Raw genomic sequence first — 25,402 nt, 5'->3', positions numbered from 1 at the left:
TTCTTGCTTCGAAATTCTGTGTTGTGATTATATTTTTCTCTCTTTATGTCTTTTTGCTTTTCATAAGAGGTCAATCTTGATGAAGATCTTTTAATATTCCTCTTTTGTATAACATGTTCTCCTATTTTTCCATGCACAAGTCCTGTTTCATTACTATCCGAGTTGACATGCATAGACACCACGACATTGTAATGGTTTTGATGTAAATGATGTAAATAAATTGCTCCACGTCTCTTGTTCAGACACTTGGTAACCATGTCCCCCGAAAACTTCACCCATCTACCTCCAGAATACGTAAAGATATCAACTCTTAAGAAGTGTGCCATTGCCAAAATCTCTACCTCAGTTGCCCATGTTCCTTCTTGTGTCATAGAAGAAGCAGAAAGATGATTCTCAATAGACTCCTCTCCATTACGTAAAAATGTTTTAAATAACTCTTGATTTGCCATCATGTGTGCGCAAAGAGCACTCCGAATGGTACTATGGAAATCATCTGAGTTTGACACACTGAAAGATACTGCTCTAAAGAAGCAATTCCCATCTCCAATAATTTTTTTTTCTGTTTCGGGTGAAGTTAATTCTTTTTCTATATCTTGAGCGATATTCACATTTTCAATGCGTATTAAAGGAACATTCAGGTCTTTACACAGATTCCTTTTGACATCTTCATTTAGAGGCAAAAACGTAAAGCGTTCGATTTCATGGGATAAAATTATGAAATCATCATTCTGAAACTCTTCATTGTTCCCTTCTGATTTTTTTTCTCCACCAACAGTCAAACCAAACGATTCAAATTCTCTCTGTGTGTTCGTCAAATCAGTAGTTTTGCAATACACCCCAGTTAAATTACAAAGCACGTTCTGTGAGTATCCCATTGAAAAAGCTAAGGAATGAAGATGCATATAGACCTGCCCCAGATCAGCTAAAAGAATTCTTGTGCTTTTCCCATTTTCATTTACTATTCCATCAATAGACCTTGAGTGGGAATCAAACAGAAAAAAACCATGTTCAAATTTGCCAATTACAAAAGAGTTTCCTCCATAACAAACAAAACAACCATCCGTCTCTCCAAGAGATATTTCTAATGCTTCCTTCAGTGGCAAGGCATGAAAATCTGCATAATTCACTTCCTTACTAGGCAAAATCACACTGGTCAGAGGCTCATCTGCTTTGAAAACATATGTCATACCGAAACATTCAAAGAGTTGTGGTAGTTCCTCTACCAACAAGTATCTATTACTTATTGATGAACTTCTTTGCAGAAAAGTGTACAGTTCATTGCCTGTTATAAGTATTTTGTCCAAGTCTTCTGATGTCCAATACATTACGTTTTTCATTTTGTGATAAGAAATACTTGCCAGACAATTTGCAACACACTGAGTACCTGCATTTTCTCCAAACATTACGTCTCCCTGATGGAATGAACCTTGAATAACTTTATTGGAAACAAAACGAAAGTGTTCATTACTTGGAAATTTAGAGGACACTTTCAATTTTTTCCCACAAGCAAATTCATCGTCATTGGGCTTTCCTTCCAAGTAACTCCTTTGTATTGAAATAAAATTCCTTTGCCTCTTTATCCCTCTTCCATCATTTTTATTTCTTTTGAGACAATTCTCGTTTTCTGTTTTATCATTTATATCCTTCATTGTACTCGTCTGTTGATTCTGATACAGATTAACATATATGGCATTCACTTGTTTCCCATTCATATTCTCTTCATTCTCATACAGATTCTTTGATCTCTGATCATGGCTATCATACATATTCTCTGAAACGTTTATGCATTGGTTCTCTATCATATTATTTGTTATCTCAATGTCCTGATCAGTATACATATTCTTTGCTATCTCATTGTGTTTGTTATTATATATTTCCTCTGAAATATCATTGTTCTGGTTCTCATATATAGTTTCTAGCATCTTGTGTTCGTTCAGAATACGTTTTGTTTTTCGTTCAGTATCCGTTTTGTTTGTCGTTAAAGTTTCCTCATCTTTTAGTATACTGCTGGTCTCCTCCTCCCTGGAGGTATCCAGCTGCGCCTGACCTGCTGAATCGGACACGTGCACGGTGTCCGGTCCAGGTGCCCTCGGTGGAGCACAAACCCACGCTGGGGAGTCAGGGGACGGTGCCTTGTCCTGTTCACGGACAAACAGACGACTTCCCCGAGGAGATGGCAACCTCGGGGCAGGTGAGTGCATTCTCTCGCGAAGAGAGGCCTGCACTCTGGCCAGGGGTTTTTTACTTTGAGGAAACCCCATTGGAACCTGCCCGAGAAAATTACTCGGGGGAGCTGAGATTGCTCCATCCACTGGTCCAACAGGAACACTGGACTCTAAAACCAGCTCATTGGGAGGAGTGTCTGGGCCCTGAGACTGCTGTCTCTTCTGCCTCATTCTCATTTTTTGTTTCTCCCTCTGCTTCCTGCCTTCAAGTGTTTTACGTCTTGGCATCTACAAAATGACAAAAAAAAAACCTTTGTGATAAAATGCAAGGTTCTTTATTCTGAAGCAGCATATGTTCCCCAATGCCATTTACAGGCTAAAAGTGATTTAAAGACTTAGCGTTATTTTTTCTCAATGTACTCTTACCAAATTAAATCAAAATAAAAGAAAAAATACTGTAAAGTTAGACCATGAGAATTCTTTCATACATATACATTAGAACATTTTCTTTTTTTTTTCTAAAATTCTTTTCAATTTAAAACAATGGCGTTTTAAAATGAACAAACTTCAATCCCTTCTAATTCCAAATGCATGTCCATCAATAAATCACAAGTTTTTTTTTAATATACAAGTTCAAAAGAAATCAAAGCACAAGGCTGGGCTTGTCCCCCCCCCCCCCCCAAAAAAAAAAAAAACCAACAACAACAACAAAACAAAACACAAAAAAAAACAACAAAAGTTTATTTCAATATTAAAGCCCTAAAATTCAAAGATTGTTTAATTCTCATTCAAATAGATATATAGTATCTTAAACGTGTGTATAAACTTAAGTTCTTAATTATTCACTATTATCATCTTTTCAGCAAGAAGCCCTTTGGCCATATTGTTGACCTGAGTACAATAGTTGTACCTCTAATCAAAGCAGCGAACTCTAATCAAAGCAGCGAACTCTAATCAAAGCAGCTTTATAAAGTCAATACAAATATTTCAATCAGTGTTGTTTCATTAGTTGTTGTGTCAAAAAGAACTATGATGCTTTCATACATAATAATATTCCAACTTGTAGCAATTCAGTTCTTAATCTTTTTAATAGGGATGTCAACAAGTTTTCAAGAACTTGATAATTACTCTGTCACGACAATCGTTGACTTAAATTTTCTTAGTTAATTACTTGTTTTAAAATTTTATTAGTTGATAACTTGTTATAATGTGGGGAAAAATCAAAACAGATAAATTTTTTTTCCTAACAATTTTTTTTCAATTTTCGCAGCATTTTTTATTCTTTACAGTCTGTTCTATTGGTCCCTGGTGTATTTTTTAAAAGTGAAATAAGACATCATCACAAAATGGCTGACTTCTGATTGAAACGACATTTTGTTTTATTTAAAGGATTTTATCGACAGCAACATGTAACTTACTCCATAGCAGAGTGGATAAAGTGTCAGACTTGTAATGCGTACATCCCGAGTTTGAATCCTGCAGTGGCTTTTGTTGTTACTTACTGAATTGAAATTTTTAGAAATTCATTTTTTATTCCCAAACTGCAAAGTTTTCCCTTATTTGACATGATTAGTTTAATTATCATTATATCTTTCATAATCAAACAATTCACTGTTAATTTCAATGACTTTTTCCAGGTGTGTTATTCCATCTTAAGCAGCTAATATATAAATATTCAAGATCATTTGATTGTGTAGATCAAATTATTGTTTTTTTGGAATAAAACTTTTTAGGCATACATGTAATTAAAAAGACCAATTTGATTTATATTACTGATCAACATCAATTCAGTTAATTATTGGATTATATGTTTTATATATAATTAAAAATGTAATCATATCAATAATTATCTGAAGGAATTTGTTTTAATAATCATTAAACATTAGTTGTTGATTAGGCACAGGACAACATTTGATTTGCCTTAGGTTGATAAACAGATCAATTAGGTGTAAGCATCACAATATTCTAGCATTGGAGTTGTTGACAAAATGTCAAGTTTCCATATTATTTATTATACCAAAGTTTGAAACTTTGGCGTCCCATAATTTTATGGAATCAGTTTGATAAATTAAGTATCAACACTATAGTAGATAATTTTCACATATTTCCTTTGTAAAGATTTCCCCTCAATATAATATTGCCTGAAATTGTGTAGCTATAAAGAAGCAACTTGATTAAAATTTTCCTTCCCTTAAGTCCACAAATAAAATAATTAAAGTGAGTCAAACTAAAATGAATGCAATAAATATGGATGCACTTGATTTTTCAAAATGGTGTACACAGTGTACACTTTTGTAAATCAAGGGCAGTGGTGTAGTATTTTGGTGTACGCCTAGTGTACAATTTTCTACACCGAGTCAGGTGCATGTGTTGTTGGGTGTAGCACAAAACAAATATGGTGGACAATTATAAATGTTATGATTGGAAACTTAACATATAATTTTAAGTAATATAAAAGAAGTCACTTATAAGTTGTCTTTTGTTTGGTTTTAATCCATTAAATTGCAATGTCAAATGGGTTTATTTTATACTGTATTATTTCTGTAAAAACCTCCGATTGTCGCTGAACATCAGATTTTCTGTTAAAAATTGCAAATCTTTTATCATATTTATTCTTATTTTACCTACACCCTGTACACATCACATTTAAGTGTTCTTCATATACAATACAAAATGTTGACACCCGTGCACATGGCCCAGTTAAGCTATTTAAATCAAGTGTGCATTATATGTGCATGTGCATTGCTATATATACTTTCACTTTCGGGTTCCATTGTTTGTTCATACATTTGAAAATCTTGTTGTTGACTTTAATTTAACTTCATAATTCAGAAATATGTTTGTAATTTATTAATATATTCATTTAAATTGCATGATATAGTGACTTAACAAGTATAAGTCTTGAAAGAGTGAGGTACCTTAAAGACAAACAGTATTCACTTGAATTTGAATTCAGAAAACCACGACGGCGTGGATGCACGAGTAGGCATCTGAACGATGCACAGTTTTACTGGAGTTATCTATGATAAACCACAATCAATTTCACACCACAAGGACTCACTGTAAATTGGCAAACCGCATTGACCTTAGCTGCGTAGTGTATCTGAGGATGCTTCAACACAAAGTTCAATTAGGCTTTTCTAGCCAAATGGTTTTTGAACCATGGCTCTGATTCAGCATCCATGCTTGTGGAGTGCATCAGAACACAAGTTGCATCATCTATTCAAATTCATTAAAAATTGAATCAATAATAACTAACAGATTGTAGCATTGTAGTTCTTGAGAATAAGATTTTTAAACATTTTCCCTATACAGTACTGACCAGACTCAGCCACCTATCAGATAGTAGACCTCTTTCAGGGTCTGCTCAAGGTTTACTCCATGTTTACACGAGCAGACCCAGAGTAAACCAAAAGTAAACACAGAGCAGGGATGGGGTAATGGTAATTTGTACAATAATTGAGTGTAATTGATTACAAATTTTGAAGTAATTGAATTTAATGTGTAATTGATCTATTTTTCAATTACATGTAATGGTAATTTAATTAATCACTTAAAAAAAGGCTTGTAATTCAAATTACTTTTCAATTACACTCTGATGATTGTGTATATAAATAAGAAAGCTGTCCACTATCCTTTGTTCCCCATACTTCCAATAGTACAAAAGTATAAAACAATACAAATAGAAGATCAAATTAGGAAGAGTACTTAAATGCATTTGACTTAATATACTTGTACTTTTTCTTATATAAACTTTTTAACATACCATGAGGTTCCTAAATTTATGCCAAATATCAATATTTCTAATATAAATTATCTTTGGGAGTTTCTTTGGGACCAAATAATTTTGATGTTATGCTCAATCTCTTTTACCTTAAATTTTTTTTATCTTATTGGAATAATTAATTTTTCCAAGTACATGTATTAAGTTTGAATAAAAAAAAAAATCTGTTTATTTTACAAATAAAATTAATGTTATTTGAATTGTATAAACTTTTAAATCATGCTTTTTAAATGCCACTTTGCCTATATAGAGCTATGGCTTCAGAAGAGTTGTTAAAGTTTTTGTTGCCAAATCTTGGGTTCCCTTAATGACCAATAGGTGTGAAATGCGTTTTGATAACAATTACATGTACATAAGATTTATCTAGCCTGTATTTCCAAATTATAAAAAAAAATTAGGGGAGATAAATGTTTACTTTTTGTATCCCAGAAAAGACTTTTAAACATGATAGGTGTAGGTTTGATATTTTTAATACTCACTGGAACATTTGGAATCCAATTTTTACTTGACATTTTACTCTCTCTCTCTCTCTCTCTCTCTCTCTCTCTCTCTCTCTCTCTCTCTCTTCCCAAAATCTCTAAAATAAAATAAACACTTCCGAATTTTTATATTTGAAACATCATAATTATGCATTGTATGTCTGCAGTATATGTGAAATAAAAAGAAATCGGTGTGAATAAGGGACATGGATACTGAACAATAAATAATCATTAAATGAAACTGTGTAGGTGTTGTAGCTAAATCATTAGTAAATTTTCATGACAAAATTTGTACAGGTCAATAATATCTGCTTAAATTCAATAAATGTATTTTTCTCAAATGTAATGTGTAATTTAACTAATTACATTTGCAAAGTAATTGTAATTTAATTAATTATATTTGAAAATCCTTGTAATGGTAATGGTAGTTTAATTGAAGGTTTTAAGCAAGTAATTGTAATTTTATTAATTACTTTCCAATGTAATTGACCCCATCTCTGACACAGAGTAGACCCAGAGTGAACAGAAGTAGACTCCTGAAAGCAGATGCTACATATGTATTTGGAATATGCAAACGGTAAAGTGGCAAGATAAAAGACGGGTCTGCTTCACACTTCAGTGCATAAAGTGGACCACAAAAGCAAATCCCAAATAAACCCAAAGTAAACCCCGAGTAGACCCAAAGTAAACCCTGAGTGAATGCAAAGTTTTAATTTAAAGCACACTCCAACTAAACCCCAAGTAAAACCTGACAGTAAACCCAAGGTTTAGTTGGGTCTGCTGTGGTGCTAGGTTGGGTCTGCCAGTCCTGTACTGTATATTTCTATGTAAATTTCAACCCCTTTTGGGGCCCCAGTATTGGTCCAGGGGTCCAGATTTTGATTACTTAGAATTTACACTATCTGAGGATGCTTGTATAGTAATCTCAAAGATTGTAGCATTGAAGTTCTAGAGAAGATGATTTTAAAACACTTTCCCTTTATATTTCTATGTTAAAGTTTGAACCCCTCTAGGGGTCTCGGTATTGGTCCCAGGGTCACAATTTTAACAATTTAGAATCTACACTATCTGAAAATGCTTGTATAGTAATATTATAAATTGTTGCATTGTAGTTCTTAATAAGAAAATTTTTAACCATTTTTCCTAATATATTTCTATGTTAAAATTTGAACCAATATTGGTCTTGGGGTTATGATTTTAACGATTTAGAATCTTCAATTATATATATAAACTTTGTTGTAAATAATGGCATTTCTGGTGCAGTGGTTCTTGAGAAGATTTTTTAAGACACAAACCCTTTTTTCACTATTTCATTTTTATTTCCCTTTAAAAAAGGATCACGCCCTATATTTTAACAATTTAGAATTCCATTTCCATAAGAATCCTTTGTACCAAGTTTGGTTCAATTCGATCCAGTGGTTCTAGAGAAGAAGTCAAAAATGTTAAAAGTTTACAGACATAGATGGAGAGACAGACAGATAGACGACAGTCAACAGGTGATCAGAAAAGCTCATTTTGAACATTCTGTTGAAGTGAACTATAAATTTTATTAAATCAATACATTTTCACTATGTGGCCATATTAACCTTACACTAGGGTCTTACCCCCTAACCCAGGGGTGAATAATTTTAAAATTTAGATAGATGACTTTGTGGACATCATATCCATGCATTTTAGTTTTTCTCAGAATGATATGTATGGGAGTAGAGAAGAAGATTTTCTAAAATTTAATACATTTTTACTATACGGCCATATTGGCCCCAACCTAGGGTCTGAACCACTGACCCAGGGGCCATGAATTTCACAACTTCGTAGAAGGTTTCAAGTATTATAACAATGCAATTATTTTGTTTCCCACATTGTGGGAGTAGAGAGGAAATTTTTTTTAAAATTTGGCTTTTTTGTATAATTCCCCCCATAAGGCCCTGAGGGTGGTCAAAGCCATGAATTTTACAATTTAGACTCCAGTTACCATAGAGATGCTTCTATAAATGGTAACAATTGACCTTGTAGTTTAAAAAAGTTAAAAATGTTAAATTGTTAACGGACGACACATTACGCACGGTGATGCAGAAAGACCATTTGCAATAGGTCATCCGAGAGACCAGGTGACCTAAAAATGCCCATAATTTTTGAATGAATATTAATTATCTCCCCTTGAATGAGGGTGTGTTTCTTTATTTAAACAAACTTGAATCTCCTTCACCTAAAAATGGTTTGTGTAAGGAATTTGGTCATTAAAGATATAAACCAGATACACCTTCCCTGTAAGAAGCAAAAACTGACACAGTTTGGAGACTCTCGACCTTATTACCGCTATGAAAATATCAGTCGGACACAAAAAAGATAAGATGGATATGATTGCATATTTTCAAGAACTGTGAGAACCGGAGCAGATCTAGATCAGAAAGCTTTGACTTGGGAAGAGATGATCATCAATCTATATGATGTGTTATAGACAGGCATACAGTGGTAACAACATTATTGTTGACAAGCCAATCGTGTTAAATAGTTCGTGTAACGTTGGTGATCGTTCCTGTAATGTGTGGGATCGTGTGTGTATCAGGAAAATTGGTTTGCGTTATTTACCGTGCGTGATTTTGCGGTTTTTTCGTTTTGTTACTTTTTTACGTAATGCCAGGATTTATTCTTAAAACAACGACAAGTAATTTTTGTAAAACAATGTGAATTCTTAACTTTTTTTTATAGAAGAACATTGACAGTTGTTAACAGTCATTCTCTCTTTTGTCTTTAAATACATTTAGTAAGTATTTCCATAGCTCATTCGATCCTTCGTTCGGTCGAGTTACTTTTGCATAATTTTATAATCAGCCTTTATCAAGCATCCATGTGTCTTGACACATAATTTTAAACATATTAGCAAGAGCGACTCGTTGAATGAAAGCGCTCAAGCTTACACATTCCCCGTTTTAAACTAAACAAATATTCTCAACATTTTTCTTTTAAATGCCCATTCCTATCTGACACATTGTATAAACATTTGAAATAAGATCTATTTAGATGCTTTAAAATTTAGAATATATAGAAATAAATCAATTATATACTGTTAGTAAATTATGAAAATATTGGACGTGAAAAATCGAAATTCTATGAAACAAGGTAACAAATTTACCAGTATTCCGAATAATTAAATTGTACGCAAGGAAATTGGATTACATAAACAGTCAACTTGTTTGGAAATCATTTAGTATAGTTTATGTATTATCTTCATTTCTTTTACACTTAATTTTCTTTTACTTATGACAGAAGTTAATATTTGTTATGGAGACAAAAAAATTAATTTGTGTGTGAAACCTATATATTTGTGTATGAATGTGTAAAATTGTTTACTCATAAAATATAAAACAGACTGAGTGCATGACTAAAGTACATGCCGCTTTTCAATAAAACGCAAACAAAAAACAATACAAATTAAAGCAATATGTTTCCTTAATTCTAATCTTAAAAATTAATTTTGATTTTGCGTGTTTATTGGTGTAGAATCGTTCGGTTGCGTGTTTTATCGTTTTGGTTCGTTTATCGTAAAAATTCAGTAAGTTAGTGATCGTCCGTGTATCGTGCGTGATCGTTCGTGTATCGTGCGTGATCGTTCGTGTATCAGAATCTTGCGTGTCTTTTGTCAACAATAAAGTTGCTGCCACTGTATACATGTAACAATTAGGAATCTTTATTTCAGAATTAAATCATAAATATTATTATAACAGTAACTTGATCCAAAGGGTTGGATCACGTTGAGTTGCCAAGTGCATATTATCAGATCAAACGAGACACAAAGCATCGAGTTTGATCTGATGATCCACACATAGCTGAGACGTGATTCGGCTATTTGGATAAGTTACTGTTACGATGATAAATATATGTCAATTTCAATGTTTTTATTACAAAAACTATCTATAAGACGTTTAATTATACAACAAAGCTATTTTAATACTAAAAACTCTTTTAAAATGCGCTAAAATAAAGACAATAATGAGTATTTAATGTGTACTACGTCACCAGTTTCAGAGAGTTGTAATACGGAATCAGAAACCCATTCCCATCACACACTTTGTATCAAGAAGGGAAAATTGATGGGTATATAATAAAAGTATTTACACTATGCTCCATAACTCCATTTTGACAAAAGCAGCTTCAATAACTAATTATTCCCACCTCCCCCTCTTTGATTTCATATCTAAGAACTATATATACAACAGAAATCAATGTTATTGGAAACCAAAATGCACATAATGCTGTTATTACTCAACTAAACTGTGTCTTGAGTTTTTGCTTCTACCACTTTTTGCTTAATATTTCGATAATTACAAATACCTTTTAGCTCAAACTGAGTTCATCCACTAATATGAAAAATGTCCAGTTTATCTCTTTTGAAATGACCCCTCTATCGCTTGAGGCTTTAATACTCAAACCAAAATAGAAAGTCCAGGGATTTTGCATTGCATAAGCTATGAAATAGCCCAGATAATAACGTTGAAAAACTGTGAGGTTTTCTGAGTGAGTTCCGAATGGCAAAACGAAGTAAACATTTCCCATTACAAAAATCCGTAAGAAATTTGTTTTACTTTAGAACTGTAATGAGTGAAAAATCAAAATGTGTCAATAAAGATATCTTGGATATTTTCCTTTTTATCGTTTTCAACCGTATTTCTTTCACAGGTTTGTGTATTTTTATTAAAAATCATCAAAAAGTGATGGAAGCAATAATGTGAGACAAACTATACAGGTCCAGTACAATCTCTATATTTAGCTATATAGCTTGAAAAAGCTATATAGCTTTTTTTAGCTATTCAGAATAGCTTGAAAATGCAGTTATTCACCAAAATGTTAATTATAAGAAATAAACAAAAAATCGCAATAAACTATCTACTCATATTTACATTATTGACCATTAGTAAAGTAATTCTATTTAAAGATAGTTTTAAAGTTGCAGCTTTTAAACAATATCAAGCAAAAAAAAACCATTTCCATTGTTTTAATAACTGTCCACCACAATTGCCCTAAAACTTTTAGAACTTAGAGTATAAAGTCTCCTAAGGAGACACAATTTGATGAGTAATCTTTACATGCATTGTTTACAGAACAGTTCAAAGTTAAAAACTATCACTGCACTAGAGTGCGATTTTTTATACATGCTGAAAAAAATATGAATTTATGAAAAATGTATGACAATATAGCTAAATAAAGCTACTCTGAATAGCAATATAAAGCTATATAGCTTATTCAAGCTATATAGCTAAATCAAGAGATTGTACTGGACCTGCTATAACTAACATGGCAAACAATTTAATTAGACTAGTTTTCCAGCATTTGATTAGACAATCAGCACCAGCTTCCTTTCAATCGGAGATGCATAATCCATAAAGTTTATATGTCCCTGTTACAATCGAAACAATATTGTTGAAATTTATGAAAAAGTTATTTTGAAAATAAACACAAACTGTACTCAACAGTTTCAACAATTTATTGCCATTATTTAAAGGTAGGTCACAGTACACTCGCTCGCAAAGCTCATAGGTATAACATTAAAACATCGACTTCGATGTGCAACACATACTTACAGTGATTTCTTGAGCTGGGAACACGTCCTAAAAGTTTGGTAATTCTTACAACAGCAAACAGTAGAACTCTGAAACTGCGTAGACTCGATCTTATGTAAACAAGCTGACGTCACACATCATTTTTAGTAACGCGTACTAAAAGTGTTTCGGATGACGCATATGAATTTCATCGCCTGTGTTTCAAATTAAAAGAATAATTTCCTTCGTAAAAAAAGACGACAAATTGAGTAAATTTAGAAACACTGCATATCATAGATCGGTAAAGTTAAGAGGGGGTGTACATATGTTTACATGCTTTAAAAGCGGATTCACCGCCGACGACGTGCATCATAGTTCCTATGACAAATGTGGACGTTTCTGCCTCACCCCCTCCGCAACCAGCTTTGGAACAAAAAAATAAATCGTTTGATATGTAACTTGGCACACGTACATCCAATTATCAGACAAATGTTACGAAAAAAATTACACATTAAAATCTTTTAAAAGAACAAACTTAAATGATGAAGAATAATTGTTTTCATATTAACTACCTTATAGAATTTTAAAATACAGGAGATTTTTTTTTTTTTGCCTCTTGCATGAAAACTAACAAGGTGGCAACTTATAAGACAGTTTGATCAGGTAAGGTGTGAATGTCCACGCGCGGATCCAGAAAATTTTTCCAGGAAAGGGGGGGGGGTGTTCGCAGGATAATTGAGTTTGCCGGGTGGGTGGGGGGGGGGGGGGGGGGGTGTCCGAGGCATATTTGCGATAATTTTACTATATGTAAATTTATAAATTTTCATTTTTTAGGGGGGGGGCTGCCCCTCCCAACCCCTCTTGATCCGCGCATGTTGTCGTCTACATATTATGCAAGTGTCGAAATCTTCCGTGTGAATTCATTAAAGTCTCTGCAGTGTGTGTTTATTCACCAATCAAAGGCCTTCGGGGAGGGGTGGGGTATGCATTAAAACAATAAAACAACATGAATATAACAAATAATGGATGAAATATAAAGGTATTGTACTGTTAAGTAAGCATAGTAAGTTACAATGGAAGGAACATCTGATATTACACATACAAAGTTGTCATACGCATGCAAGGGTATACATTTATTTGAAGGTACAGAAATAAATTATAAATACACAATCCCTTGCTCAAAGCAATACGTTAGTATTGATACAGACACGTTATATTAAGGCCCCTAATATGTATCTGTATTCCATACACAATTGTATGTAGACTATTTTATTATAATAATTATTAATTTGTGATATATTTTCAATTAGGTAGGACAGTAGGACTATAGACTAAGTACGTTTAAATGAATTCCAAATCAAATAATATATGTATCCACGTATGTGGAGAAACATTTAACAACCCTCAGTTTTAAGTCATGTATAATAATTGAAACATAAGCATATTGTCACTGAGATGGCGGCATTTCTTTGATGCCGGCAAAGCGACCCGGCGAGCTCTAATGCGGTCGTATTACAGGGGTGCTTCGACGGCATGACTTTGATGCCGGCTATGCTACGAGCGCCTGAATTTAGATACCTGCTGATAAAAAAAAGACTGTCACAAAGCAGGAAATTAACGGTATTTCTAACCGGGCTCTATATTTGTAGTGAAAAAAAACCCCCGATATTATTTAAATCTATGATAAAATTTAAACGGAAAACATTTTAAACCATCATTTTCAAGATAAAATCGTAAAACAAACCACAATTAAGAAAGAAAAAACGTTCGACACTCGGGAACTGAACCCGGGTCGCCTGGGCACAAGTCCACCACTTAAGCGACTGAGCTACGCGGACTCTCGCTTCAAAACTTTGAAGCCTAAAATCTCGAGAATGCGTGAATCGATTTTAAAACGTATTTCATATTCTGAAGTGATTTATGTGCCTCTATCGAATAGTAACAGAAAAAAATTTTCAAAACAAAAAAGTTAAAAAATGACTTTTTTTGTTTCCTTCCGGTGACGACCGGAAGTGGCGGCAGACGTTCGGATATGCGTAGTACACTGCGGCTGGACACTTTCTACCATCCCTGAAAATTTGAAAGTTCTATCTTAAATACTTTTGGAGAAAACTCGTGAACAAGCAAAAACATAAAATCTTTAATATCTCGGGACCGGAAGTGACGACCAAAAAAATCCCACGTACTTTTCTTACAAATTTTGTCATAAACAAGATCTGAAAGTTTTATCAAAATCGGCTGAAGCGTTTTTGAGAAAACGTGGGAGAAAAAAAAAATAATAATAACTAGACACGATCTCGTTGCGAGCAACGAGGAGGTCTTCCGTCCGATTTTTAGAACAGGAAATGACCTTGCCTTTTATCATCATCAACGAAACATATCAGGAAATGCAGATGTGATCTAAAAGAGCGATGGACGAAGGATTATACACCTGTAGGATCCTTAATTTTAAGGACCAGTCCCATTTTATTTCATATTAAATAAGAGGTCTTTTGACTTAATAACAGGTCTAATAACCTGTAATAAAAAGAAACCGAAGAAAAAAAGAGGGCCTTCCTTTGTTAACGGAAGACCCTAATAACAATAAGAATAGAAGGGTATTCCGCTGAAGACGGAAGACCCTAATAATAAAAGACTGTTTTTGTCTAAATCTTAATTGAAGAGTGTTTTTCAACTTGTACTACAGTCCAACAACCCTTTTATGTTGATTATTTTAGTTAGAAAATTAAATAAATAGCAGAGAAAGAAATAGAGAGAAAGAACAAATCTTGGCTCCGGCGAGATTAGAACACACAGCCTTTGCAGGTGTCTCAAAACATGGCTGACGCGAAATAATTCCCGAATTTGTGTTTGAATTTGGGGCGTTTTCGCCCGGGAGAAGAGCTGAGTTTTTGTATGAGATGAAAAACAAAGTGTAAGATGTCTGACTATTTAGGTTTGGTAACAGTGCGAGGTCATTTGAAATATTGACGCGTGTTTTTGTCTGGAGGGGGGTGAAAAGACCCGAGCTTGATTTTCGTCGTAAATAAATCGAAAATAGAATTTTGAGGTGTGGATCTCGGATTCGTGTAACAACTATTAGGGGAAGTCCTAAAACAATGACTGATGCAGTTTACCCATGTATTTCAGTGTTGAGAATTTTTGTTCGTGTCGTTTACTATTATGTTTGACTGTTTTATTTCAGCAGGATTGATAGAATCTTTATAAATGTAGAAATAACGAAATCAGTAACACGTAAATTTATTCGGTAAAAATTTGATGCAGTAATTTCCACAGTTCTAACATTCATAAGTAGTTCACACGCTATCGTAGATTCAGACTAAACGGAAAAAAAGAAATATACATGCAACAGAAATATTACGCGGCTGCACAGGGGCCAAGTCCATTTCAACATTAATTTCAATGAAACCATAAATAAAGAAAGAGGTCGAACTCTGACCCAGATAGAAAACTACCAGCTCGCTTCAAAATCCTAAAAAATCAATTAATCTTTAAAACACTCGCAACGTGCATGTATTTTTCATAAAAGTAATGTCTGAGATACACTCCTGCCGAATTTTAAGTTGATGGGTCTTACAATAGGGGAGATATACGCATTATTCTCTCGAAGTCGCCAGTTTATTTTTACTCGGACATTTACCGGTCCAGAGCTCACGATGGGATTTTGCCTATGACAACAGCAGTATTGCAACAAGTCGAGAAACATTTGCAATAATCTTTTAAAATCTTACATCAAACGCAATTTATGGATTTACTTTTTACTTTTAAAGTTTTCAGAAATAAAATATATAAAATGCCATAACATTTACATGCTAAACACTACATATGTATGACGAGAGAGAGAGAGAGAGAGAGAGAGAGAGAGAGAGAGAGAGAGAGATTAATCAGAAATCGATTTGATCAGAGACATAAATAACATTTACGTCTCTGATTTGATAAAGAAATTTATAATTGTTTTATCTGCTTTTTCATATGAATTATATTTCTTTTTTTTTCTCAAGTTTTTCTTTGCCGACAATAACTGCATAATAAAAAAATTCTGGTAAGTCAGCAAATAAAATAACCTACATCATTAAAAATATAGTATGATTATTTATTCCCCATTTTCCCGAATCCAAACGATACCCAAGTGTTATGTCTAAATGACCAATGTTAAGCATTCAGTTGATAATAAAAATCGGTTTTTTTTAATCCCAGACAGTCAATAGATTTGTTATTAAATCATTGAACAGTGAATTTCAAAAAATAACATCCGTAGACAATATCCCGTAACTAGAAAAAAATACGTATTTACTTTTTTGACGTCAAATGTACATTAGCCTCTAGCCTCATTACTCCATGTTACCTGTAGTAGATCTTTGAGAGAGAGAGAGAGAGAGAGAGAGAGAGAGAGAGAGAGAGAGAGAGAGAGAGAGAGAGGAGGAGAGAGAGAGAGAGAGAGAGAGAGAGAGAGAGAGAGATTTTAGTGTTCAGGAATTCAATATAAACGCAACATTTGTCAATAAACGCATGTATACATGCATACATGTACATATCTAAATGTTTGAATAAATACAAAACAACCTTTCTTTTTAAGCCATGTGAAATACTAAAAACGTTGGTGCATTGCTAAATGTTGTGTGTATACAATCATTGAAATGGCGGCATTTCTTTGATGCCGACAAAGCGATCCAGTGAACTCTAATGCGGTCAAACTGCAGGGGTGCTTCGGCGGCATGTCTTTGATGCCGGCAATGCGACAATCGTCCGAATTTAGCGAGTAGTTGACAGAAAAGAGCTCTATATTTGTACTGAAAAAAGCCGCTATTATTTTATTTATGACAAAAAGAAAACGGAAAACATTCAAATCCATCATTATAAAGATAAAATCGTTAAACAAAACACAGTTAAGCAAGAACAAATAATCGGCACTCGGGGACTGAACCCGGGTCGCCTGGACACAAGTCCACCACTCTAACGACTGAGCTACGCGGACTCTCGCTTCAGAACTTTGGAGCCCAAAATCTCGAGAATGCATGGATCGATTTTAAAACAGATTTCATATTCAGAGGTTTTTAGAGTGTCTCTATCGAATAGTAACATAAAAAAAATTCAAGTTCAAAAAATTGAAAAATTAAGGTTTTTCATTTCCTTCCGCTGACGACCGGAAGTGACGGCGGACGTTCGGATATGCGTAGTACACTGCGGCCGTTCACTCTCTACGATCTCTGAAAATTTGAAAGTTCTATCTTAAATACTTTTGGAGAAAACTTGTGAACAAGCAAAAACATAAAATCTTTAATATCTCGGGACCGGAAGTGACGACCAAAAATATCCCACGTACTTTTCTTACAAATGTTGTCATAAACAAGATCTGAAAGTTTTATCAAAATCGGCTGAAGCGTTTTAGAGAAAACGTGGGAGAAAAAAAAAATAATAATAATAGAGGAAAAGAAACAAAGCAAAAACAATAAGGTCTTCCGTTTCCAACGGAAGACCTTAACTAGACACGATCTCGTTGCAGGCAACGAGGAGGTCTTCCGTCCGATTTTTAGAAGAGGAAATGACCTTGCCTTTTATCTTCATCAACGAAACATATCAGGAAATGCAGATGTGATCTAAAAGAGCGATGGATGAAGGATTATACACCTGTAGGATCCTTAATTTTAAGGACCAGTCCCATTTTATTTCATATTAAATAAGAGGTCTATTGACTTAATAACAGGTCTAATAACCTGTAATAAAAAGAAACCGAAGAAAAAAAGAGGGCCTTCCTTTGTAAACGGAAGACCCTAATAACAATAAGAATAGAAGGGTCTTCCGCTGAAGACGGAAGACCCTAATAATAAAAGACTGTATTTGTCTAAATCTTAATTGAAGAGTGTTTTTCAACTTGTACTACAGTCCAACAACCCTTTTATGTTGATTATTTTAGTTAGAAAATTAAATAAAAAGCAGAGAAAGAAATAGAGAGAAAGAACAAATCTTGGCTCCGGCGAGATTAGAACACACAGCCTTTGCAGGTGTCTCAAAACATGGCTGACGCGAAATAATTCCCGAATTTGTGTTTGAATTTGGGGCGTTTTCGCCCGGGAGAAGTTTTTGTATGAGATGAAAAACAAAGTGTAAGATGTCTGACTATTTAGGTTTGGTAACAGTGCGAGGTCATTTGAAATATAGACGCGTGTTTTTGTCTGGAGGGGGGTGAAAAGACCCGAGCTTGATTTTCGTCGTAAATAAATCGAAAATAGAATTTTGAGGTGTGGATCTCGGATTCGTGTAACAACTATTAGGGGAAGTCCTAAAACAATGACTGATGCAGTTTACCCATGTATTTCAGTGTTGAGAATTTTTGTTCGTGTCGTTTACTATTATGTTTGACTGTTTTATTTCAGCAGGATTGATAGAATCTTTATAAATGTAGAAATAACGAAATCAGTAACACGTAAATTTATTCGGTAAAAATTTGATGCAGTAATTTCCACAGTTCTAACATTCATAAGTAGTTCACACGCTATCGTAGATTCAGACTAAACGGAAAAAAAGAAATATACATGCAACAGAAATATTACGTGGCTGCACAGGGGCCAAGCCCATTTCAACATTAATTTCAAAGAAACCATACATAAAGAAAGAGGTCGAACTCTGACCCAGATAGAAAACTACCAGCTCGCTTCAAAATCCTAAAAAATCAATTAATCTTTAAAACACTCGCAACGTGCATGTATTTTTCATAAAAGTAATGTCTGAGATACACTCCTGCCGAATTTTAAGTTGTGGCACTTATGCGGCGTTTTTCCTTTGATGACTGGTGTACAATAATTTCCAATACTTGTCTTTCACCCGAGTAGGCGTGGCTTATCACCGTACAATAACTTTAGAATTTACAAGTTATTGTTCTGTATGAAAGAAGGCATGGTGATAGTACCGTACAATAATTTTTGAATTATTGTACACTGAAAAAAAGAAGAAGCAACCTTCCACAAAACTTATGCTTTAATCAATTTCAAAACAACTCTAAACTCAAATTCTTCTCCATAAACACCTGAACTGCTGCTGAACGTCCTTGTGTAATTTTTAACACAGACAACATAAAATTCAACAACAAAAATGAAAAAAAAAATACGTTTCGTTTAGTTTAACAACCTATCTGGCTACTAACTATACTTTAAAACTGAAACGTAACGTTGCAGTTTTTAAATTATCCAAACGGGAATTTAGGCCTCTTGCTCATGGGCTCCTCTTTACTATGGGCAGTTGCAGATGTTTCCGGAAAAACGGAACACTCGGAGATGATCCAATTCTGTTTCGTACTCTGCAAGCGTCTACGTAACGCTCATGTTCAGTAATCCGTCGAAAGCTTCCGTTTCGTCACAAACTTGAGATGATGTCAAGTCGTCGATCTTTTCAATTTTGAATTCATCCTCAAGGAAATCTACGTCCATCTGTCAAAGCGGTCCAAACTGAAATGCTGCGCGAAAAATGCAGCTCGTGAAAGTAGGCGTACCACAAATCATTTGCTGGACCAATCGTCATACAATAATTGCTGTATCTTTAAATGAAACGGGGTCGTGACCTCGTGCCCTTGCGGGCACTCGTCACGCCTCCGTTTCATTTCTAGATACAGCAATTATTGTATGACTATTAGTCCAACAAATATAACTTGATGGGTCTTACAATAGGGGAGATATACGCATTATTCTCTCGAAGTCGCCAGTTTATTTTTACTCGGACATTTACCGGTCCAGAGCTCACGATGGGATTTTTGCCTATGACAACAGCAGTATTGCAACAAGTCGAGAAACACTTGCAATAATCTTTTAAAATCTTACATCAAACGCAATTTATGGATTTACTTTTTACTTTTAAAGTTTTCAGAAATAAAATATATAAAATGCCATAACATTTACATGCTAAACACTACATATGTATGATGAGAGAGAGAGAGAGAGAGAGAGAGAGAGAGAGAGAGAGAGAGATTAATCAGAAATCGATTTGATCAGAGACATAAATAACATTTACGTCTCTGATTTGATAAAGAAATTTATAATTGTTTTATCTGCTTTTTCATATGTATTATATTTCTTTTTGTCTCAAGTTTTTCTTTGCCGACAATAACTGCATAATAAAAAATTCTGGTAAGTCAGCAAATAAAATAACCTACATCATTAGAAATATAGTAAGATTATTTATTCCCCATTTTCCCGAATCCAAACGATACCCAAGTGTTATGTCTAAATGACCAATGTTAAGCATTCAGTTGATAATAAAAATCGTTTTTTTTTAAATCCCAGACAGTCAATAGATTTGTTATTAAATCATTGAACAGTGAATTTCAAAAAATAACATCCGTAGACAATATCCCGTAACTAGAAAAAAATACGTATTTACTTTTTTTGACGTCAAATGTACATTAGCCTCTAGCCTCATTACTCCATGTTACCTGTAGTAGATCTTTTATAGAGAGAGAGAGAGAGAGAGAGAGAGAGAGAGAGATTGAGATTTTAGTGTTGAGGAATTCAATATAAACGCAACATTTGTCAATAAACGCATGTATACATGCATACATGTACATATCTAAATGTTTGAATAAATACAAAACAACCTTTCATTTTAAGCCATGTGAAATACTAAAAACGTTGGTGCATTGCTAAATGTTGTGTGTATACAATCATTGAAATGGCGGCATTTCTTTGATGCCGGCAAAGCGATCCAGTGAACTCTAATGCGGTCAAACTGCAGGGGTGCTTCGGCGGCATGTCTTTGATGCCGGCAATGTGACAATCGTCCGAATTTTGCGAGCAGTTGACAGAAAAGAGCTCTATATTTGTACTGAAAAAAAGCCGCTATTATTTTTATTTATGACAAAAAGAAAACGGAAAACATTCAAATCCATCATTATAAAGATAAAATCGTTAAACAAAACACAGTTAAGCAAGAACAAATAATCGGCACTCGGGGACTGAACCCGGGTCGCCTGGACACAAGTCCACCACTCTAACGACTGAGCTACGCGGACTCTCGCTTCAGAACTTTGGAGCCCAAAATCTCGAGAATGCATGGATCGATTTTAAAACAGATTTCATATTCAGAGGTTTTTAGAGTGTCTCTATCGAATAGTAACATAAAAAAAATTCAAGTTCAAAAAATTGAAAAATTAAGGTTTTTCATTTCCTTCCGCTGACGACCGGAAGTGACGGCAGACGTTCGGATATGCGTAGTACACTGCGGCCGTTCACTCTCTACGATCTCTGAAAATTTGAAAGTTCTATCTTAAATACTTTTGGAGAAAACTCGTGAACAAGCAAAAACATAAATCTTTAATATCTCGGGACCGGAAGTGACGACCAAAAAAATCCCACGTACTTTTCTTACAAATGTTGTCATAAACAAGATCTGAAAGTTTTATCAAAATCGACTGAAGCGTTTTCGAGAAAACGTGGGAGAAAAAAAAAAAATAATAATAATAGAGGAAAAGAAACAAAGCAAAAACAATAAGGTCTTCCGTTTCCAACGGAAGACCTTAATAATAGAGGAAAAGAAACAAAGCAATAACAATAAGGTCTTCCGTTGGAAACGGAAGACCTTAATAATAATAGAGGAAAAGAATCAAAGCAATAACAATAAGGTCTTCCGTTGGAAACGGAAGACCTTAATTAGCTTTTGAAATAAAACAAATGTATAACACAATCTGAATATCTTTGATATACAAATTTTATTCTTACTTGTAATATTGTTTAAAAAATGCAATCTTTTCAGAAAACAAAATCATTTCCACCTTTCTAAAAATTCATGTTAACAACCTTATTCTAATTAAATCGGAGTATAGATATAATCAGTTACCTAATGATCGTCATTTCAATAGTTGCAATCTGTTAACATGGAACATCAATATCCAGAAAATCATTGATGGAAAGATGGTAGATAAACACAAAAAATAGCTAGGGTGGTGGTATATTCTATCTCTGCTTGAAATTGGTGAAAGGAGGAGTTTTATGTAAAGAGAGGCAGCTTGAATCTCCGGGGGACTCTTTCCATCAGAGTTCTAATTGCTGGTGCACTAATCTCTGACGTTTGTGAAGTCAAAGAGAAATGATATTTTACCTATATTTTTGTACTGATTATTACCCCAATACTATAAAAATCAAAAATAATTTGCATTCAACCTTGAGAGTAACTTTTTTAACAACCTTGTACAATGGGCCTAAGAGATAATTTCCTATATACATAGTTGCTTGGTGAAAAGAAATATCAGGATTTGCAAGTTTTGTATTTTCTACAATTATAGCACCATATGAAACATACATGAACATCTACAACTTCTAATATCCTTTTCGTATACATTTGGGAAAATATGTAAGTAACCATACAGAAGCTAATATTGTGACATGCAATACTTGATTAATTTGTAAATGCTTCAGTGTGAAAAGAAATGATTTATATCCAATTCATTTTGGTTGATGGTTAACAAAATAAAGCAAAGGATGTGAATCAATAGAAATCATTATACAGCATTATGATGCAATATATAGGTATATCAGATCAATTGACCCTGGTCAATGTATCCATGGAAACCAAACCTTAATGTATTATGCCCAATTTTAACTTGCCACTTACTCCTTTATCAAACCATATCTTATCACCAGTTAAAGTTTAAAAAATCCAATTTTCTTGGTTTTTGCAAAAAGTCTGCCCATGTTTCTGAAAAAGGGGTCGAAGGTAAATATCTTACAGCTCCCAGACGAACCTTTAGTTCTAATATCCAGATTTTTTTTTCAACGGGGGGGGGGGGGGGTGAATTTAGAACAGAGATAAAATTACACTAAAATAGAAATTTTGTCCACATAATTCGTGACATTCAATTTGGTTAAAGATGAATGAAAATGAAATAGAAAAGACCAAACAACTTGACTCCAATGTATAATTTGACAAATTTGATCTTCAGCAGTGCAACATCACAGAGGTTATTATAAATGAGCATTATATGTGAGGAAAAAAGAGACTTATTACACAACATGGCAGAAACACACTGAATGTCACCAAAAAATAATGTGTATGACTTCACATATAATGATTATTTTACAAAAGGAACACACGCATGCATATAACATAAGAAAGGGGCTCTTGCTGCAAGGTGAAAAACTACAGCCCAATCACCTACTATTCAAAAGTACATTCATAAAAAATCATGTACATAAAGTGGATCCAACTTTCATAAAGAACTGTAAAATACACGTATATAAAGCTAATAATATACTGTTAACAAATAAAAAAATCTTGCATATTCACATTCACTGGTTCACCATCATTCATGCCTGGTTTTGGTCATGTGATCAATTTGAACCTAATAGAGGGCAAAGGTCATCAAAGTGAAAGTAGCCATTGTCATATACTTGACAACATCAGCTGTATGAAAAGGGCCAATACATAATGTATAATAAATGTACATTTACACATGATATTGAGAGGAAAAGGAGAGAAGATGTCCATCATAAACAATGAACAATGTAAACGACTGTACATAGTAATTCCTTCAATTCCTACCATAGTTTCTCTCCAAGATCATTTGGAGCATACAATAGAATACATAGATGGTATCACAGTCTACGACTACAACAGATAATGCTGACCACACATGTATAATACTTTCTCCAGTAGAAATCACCTTGAAATACCATGTGAATTGTCTGACCACTGTCTAACTACTGACACACCGAGTGGTCCCATACAATGCTAGCTGTCCTTATACACTCCATGCTAAGTCATCAAATCACTGAGTAACAGGATTTTGTTCTTATGTTTTACAGTTGTAATAATTTGTAGCTTTGTCGTTGATGGCTTGTAAATACTCTGCCATTCGTCGATTGAGTTCATCAATGTCAGTGGAAAGCTTATTCAGTCTCTTCTCATTTGCATTGAAGTTTTCCTGCATATCTGTAACACAATATAATAAATTTCATAAGTATACACAAGTTTTTTTGAATTTAAAATTTGTCCTCTCAATGCAAAGGTAAATTGCGAAAAATCATCCTTATATTCAGTGATCATTAATGGAACTATTTGCTTAATTGTGACTACAATATGTTTACCTTTCAACTTTTTCAGCTTAGCTGTGGTATCGGTTGCCAATTTATCAGCTCTCCTCTTGAGAGTCTCAGCACGAGATTGAGCCTGAGTTGTGAGATTGTATCTCGAATTGAGATCCTGAGCTGTGGTGGTATATTTATTTTGAAGTTGGTTTGCCGCCTTAAAAAAAAAGAAGAAAAATGGTGTGTTTCTAAACTATTTACATTTTAAATTACAAAAAATGTCTGCATCAAGAGGGTAGTTCCTAATTCAATACATGTACTGACCTCTTCTGCCCTCAGGGCCAGTTTGTTGGCCTCCTGGGCCGCCATCTCAGCATTGTCCACTCTCTGTTCGTTCTCAATGTATTTCTCCTTAAGCTCCTGTAGCCTGGCCCTCAGGTAGCCCAGTGATGTCAGGGACTGGTTGGATTTGTCAGTGGCTGCAGCTGTCTCGGACTCATTCTGAAACACCAATACATGATTGCTTATATTTACATTTCTATCCTATCTTTTCAAAAAACATCTTCAAGCTCCTCTCAGGTAATTTTTCTCTAGATGAAAACATTTTTTTTTCAGTCTGGGATACTACATAAATCACGTTAAAGGAGAAATTATAAATGTACAAAATGTCAGTATTAAGAAAACAATGTTAAAAAAACGAATTTATATGCAGAATAAAGATGAATGTAAAATGAGTAAATAACCCATCGGGATTACCTGAGTGAGATCCTGTTCTGCATCTCTGATGTCTTTATCGGCCTGTGCAATGGCCACTTGGGCAGCTTGTTGGGCATCAGTAGCCCCTTTCAGGTTGGCCTGTACATCCTCTGCCTTCTCTAGAATGGACTTGGCATCCGCCCTTACAAAGTGATCAAAATAGGTATACATTGTAGGTATAGAACATATAGTACTAGAAAATTTGATTTCTTCCCATTAATCATAAGCTAGTTCATACACATAACATTCCATTTCCAACAACCTCTTCTTTTACCAGATTATATAGACCAATATATAAGAATATCACAAGCTGTTCAAAATAGAGAACTCACTCGGCTGTTTCTGCTCGCTCTTTGAGTCCTTTGGCTCGGGCGAGATCACTGCTTGTCTCAGCCAGAATGTCATCAATGTTCTGAAGGCCCTGTATGGTGATGTTTATCTTCTGGGCAAGATCTAGAATCTGATCGGGTGTCAGGGATATGCTCATAGCCAGCACTTCCTTTGCAATCTATAGCAGAAAATTATCAAAATTTCTTTTTTTCATTTAATTACTCGTTTATGTGTTGTTTTTGATTAAGAAGGAAAGAGCTAATTTGTGGGGTTCATATACATCAAGCTTAACTCGATCAATTAAACATGGAAAGACACACTTGATGAAATCAGTGAAATAACA

The 25,402-nt window shown here is 34.2% G+C and overlaps 1 pseudogene; it reads right to left on the bottom strand.

The window, feature by feature from the left end:
* Positions 1–21,640: 21,640 nt before the first annotated feature.
* The window catches only part of LOC128159006 (laminin subunit beta-1-like), a 32,076-nt pseudogene continuing 28,314 nt past the window's right edge, over positions 21,641–25,402 (bottom strand).

Source organism: Crassostrea angulata, chromosome 8, assembly GCF_025612915.1.
Source record: "Crassostrea angulata isolate pt1a10 chromosome 8, ASM2561291v2, whole genome shotgun sequence".
NCBI classification, from domain to species: domain Eukaryota; kingdom Metazoa; phylum Mollusca; class Bivalvia; order Ostreida; family Ostreidae; genus Magallana; species Magallana angulata.
Note: the sequence above shows the minus strand (reverse complement) of the source record. Positions and strands in the feature narration are given on the sequence as shown.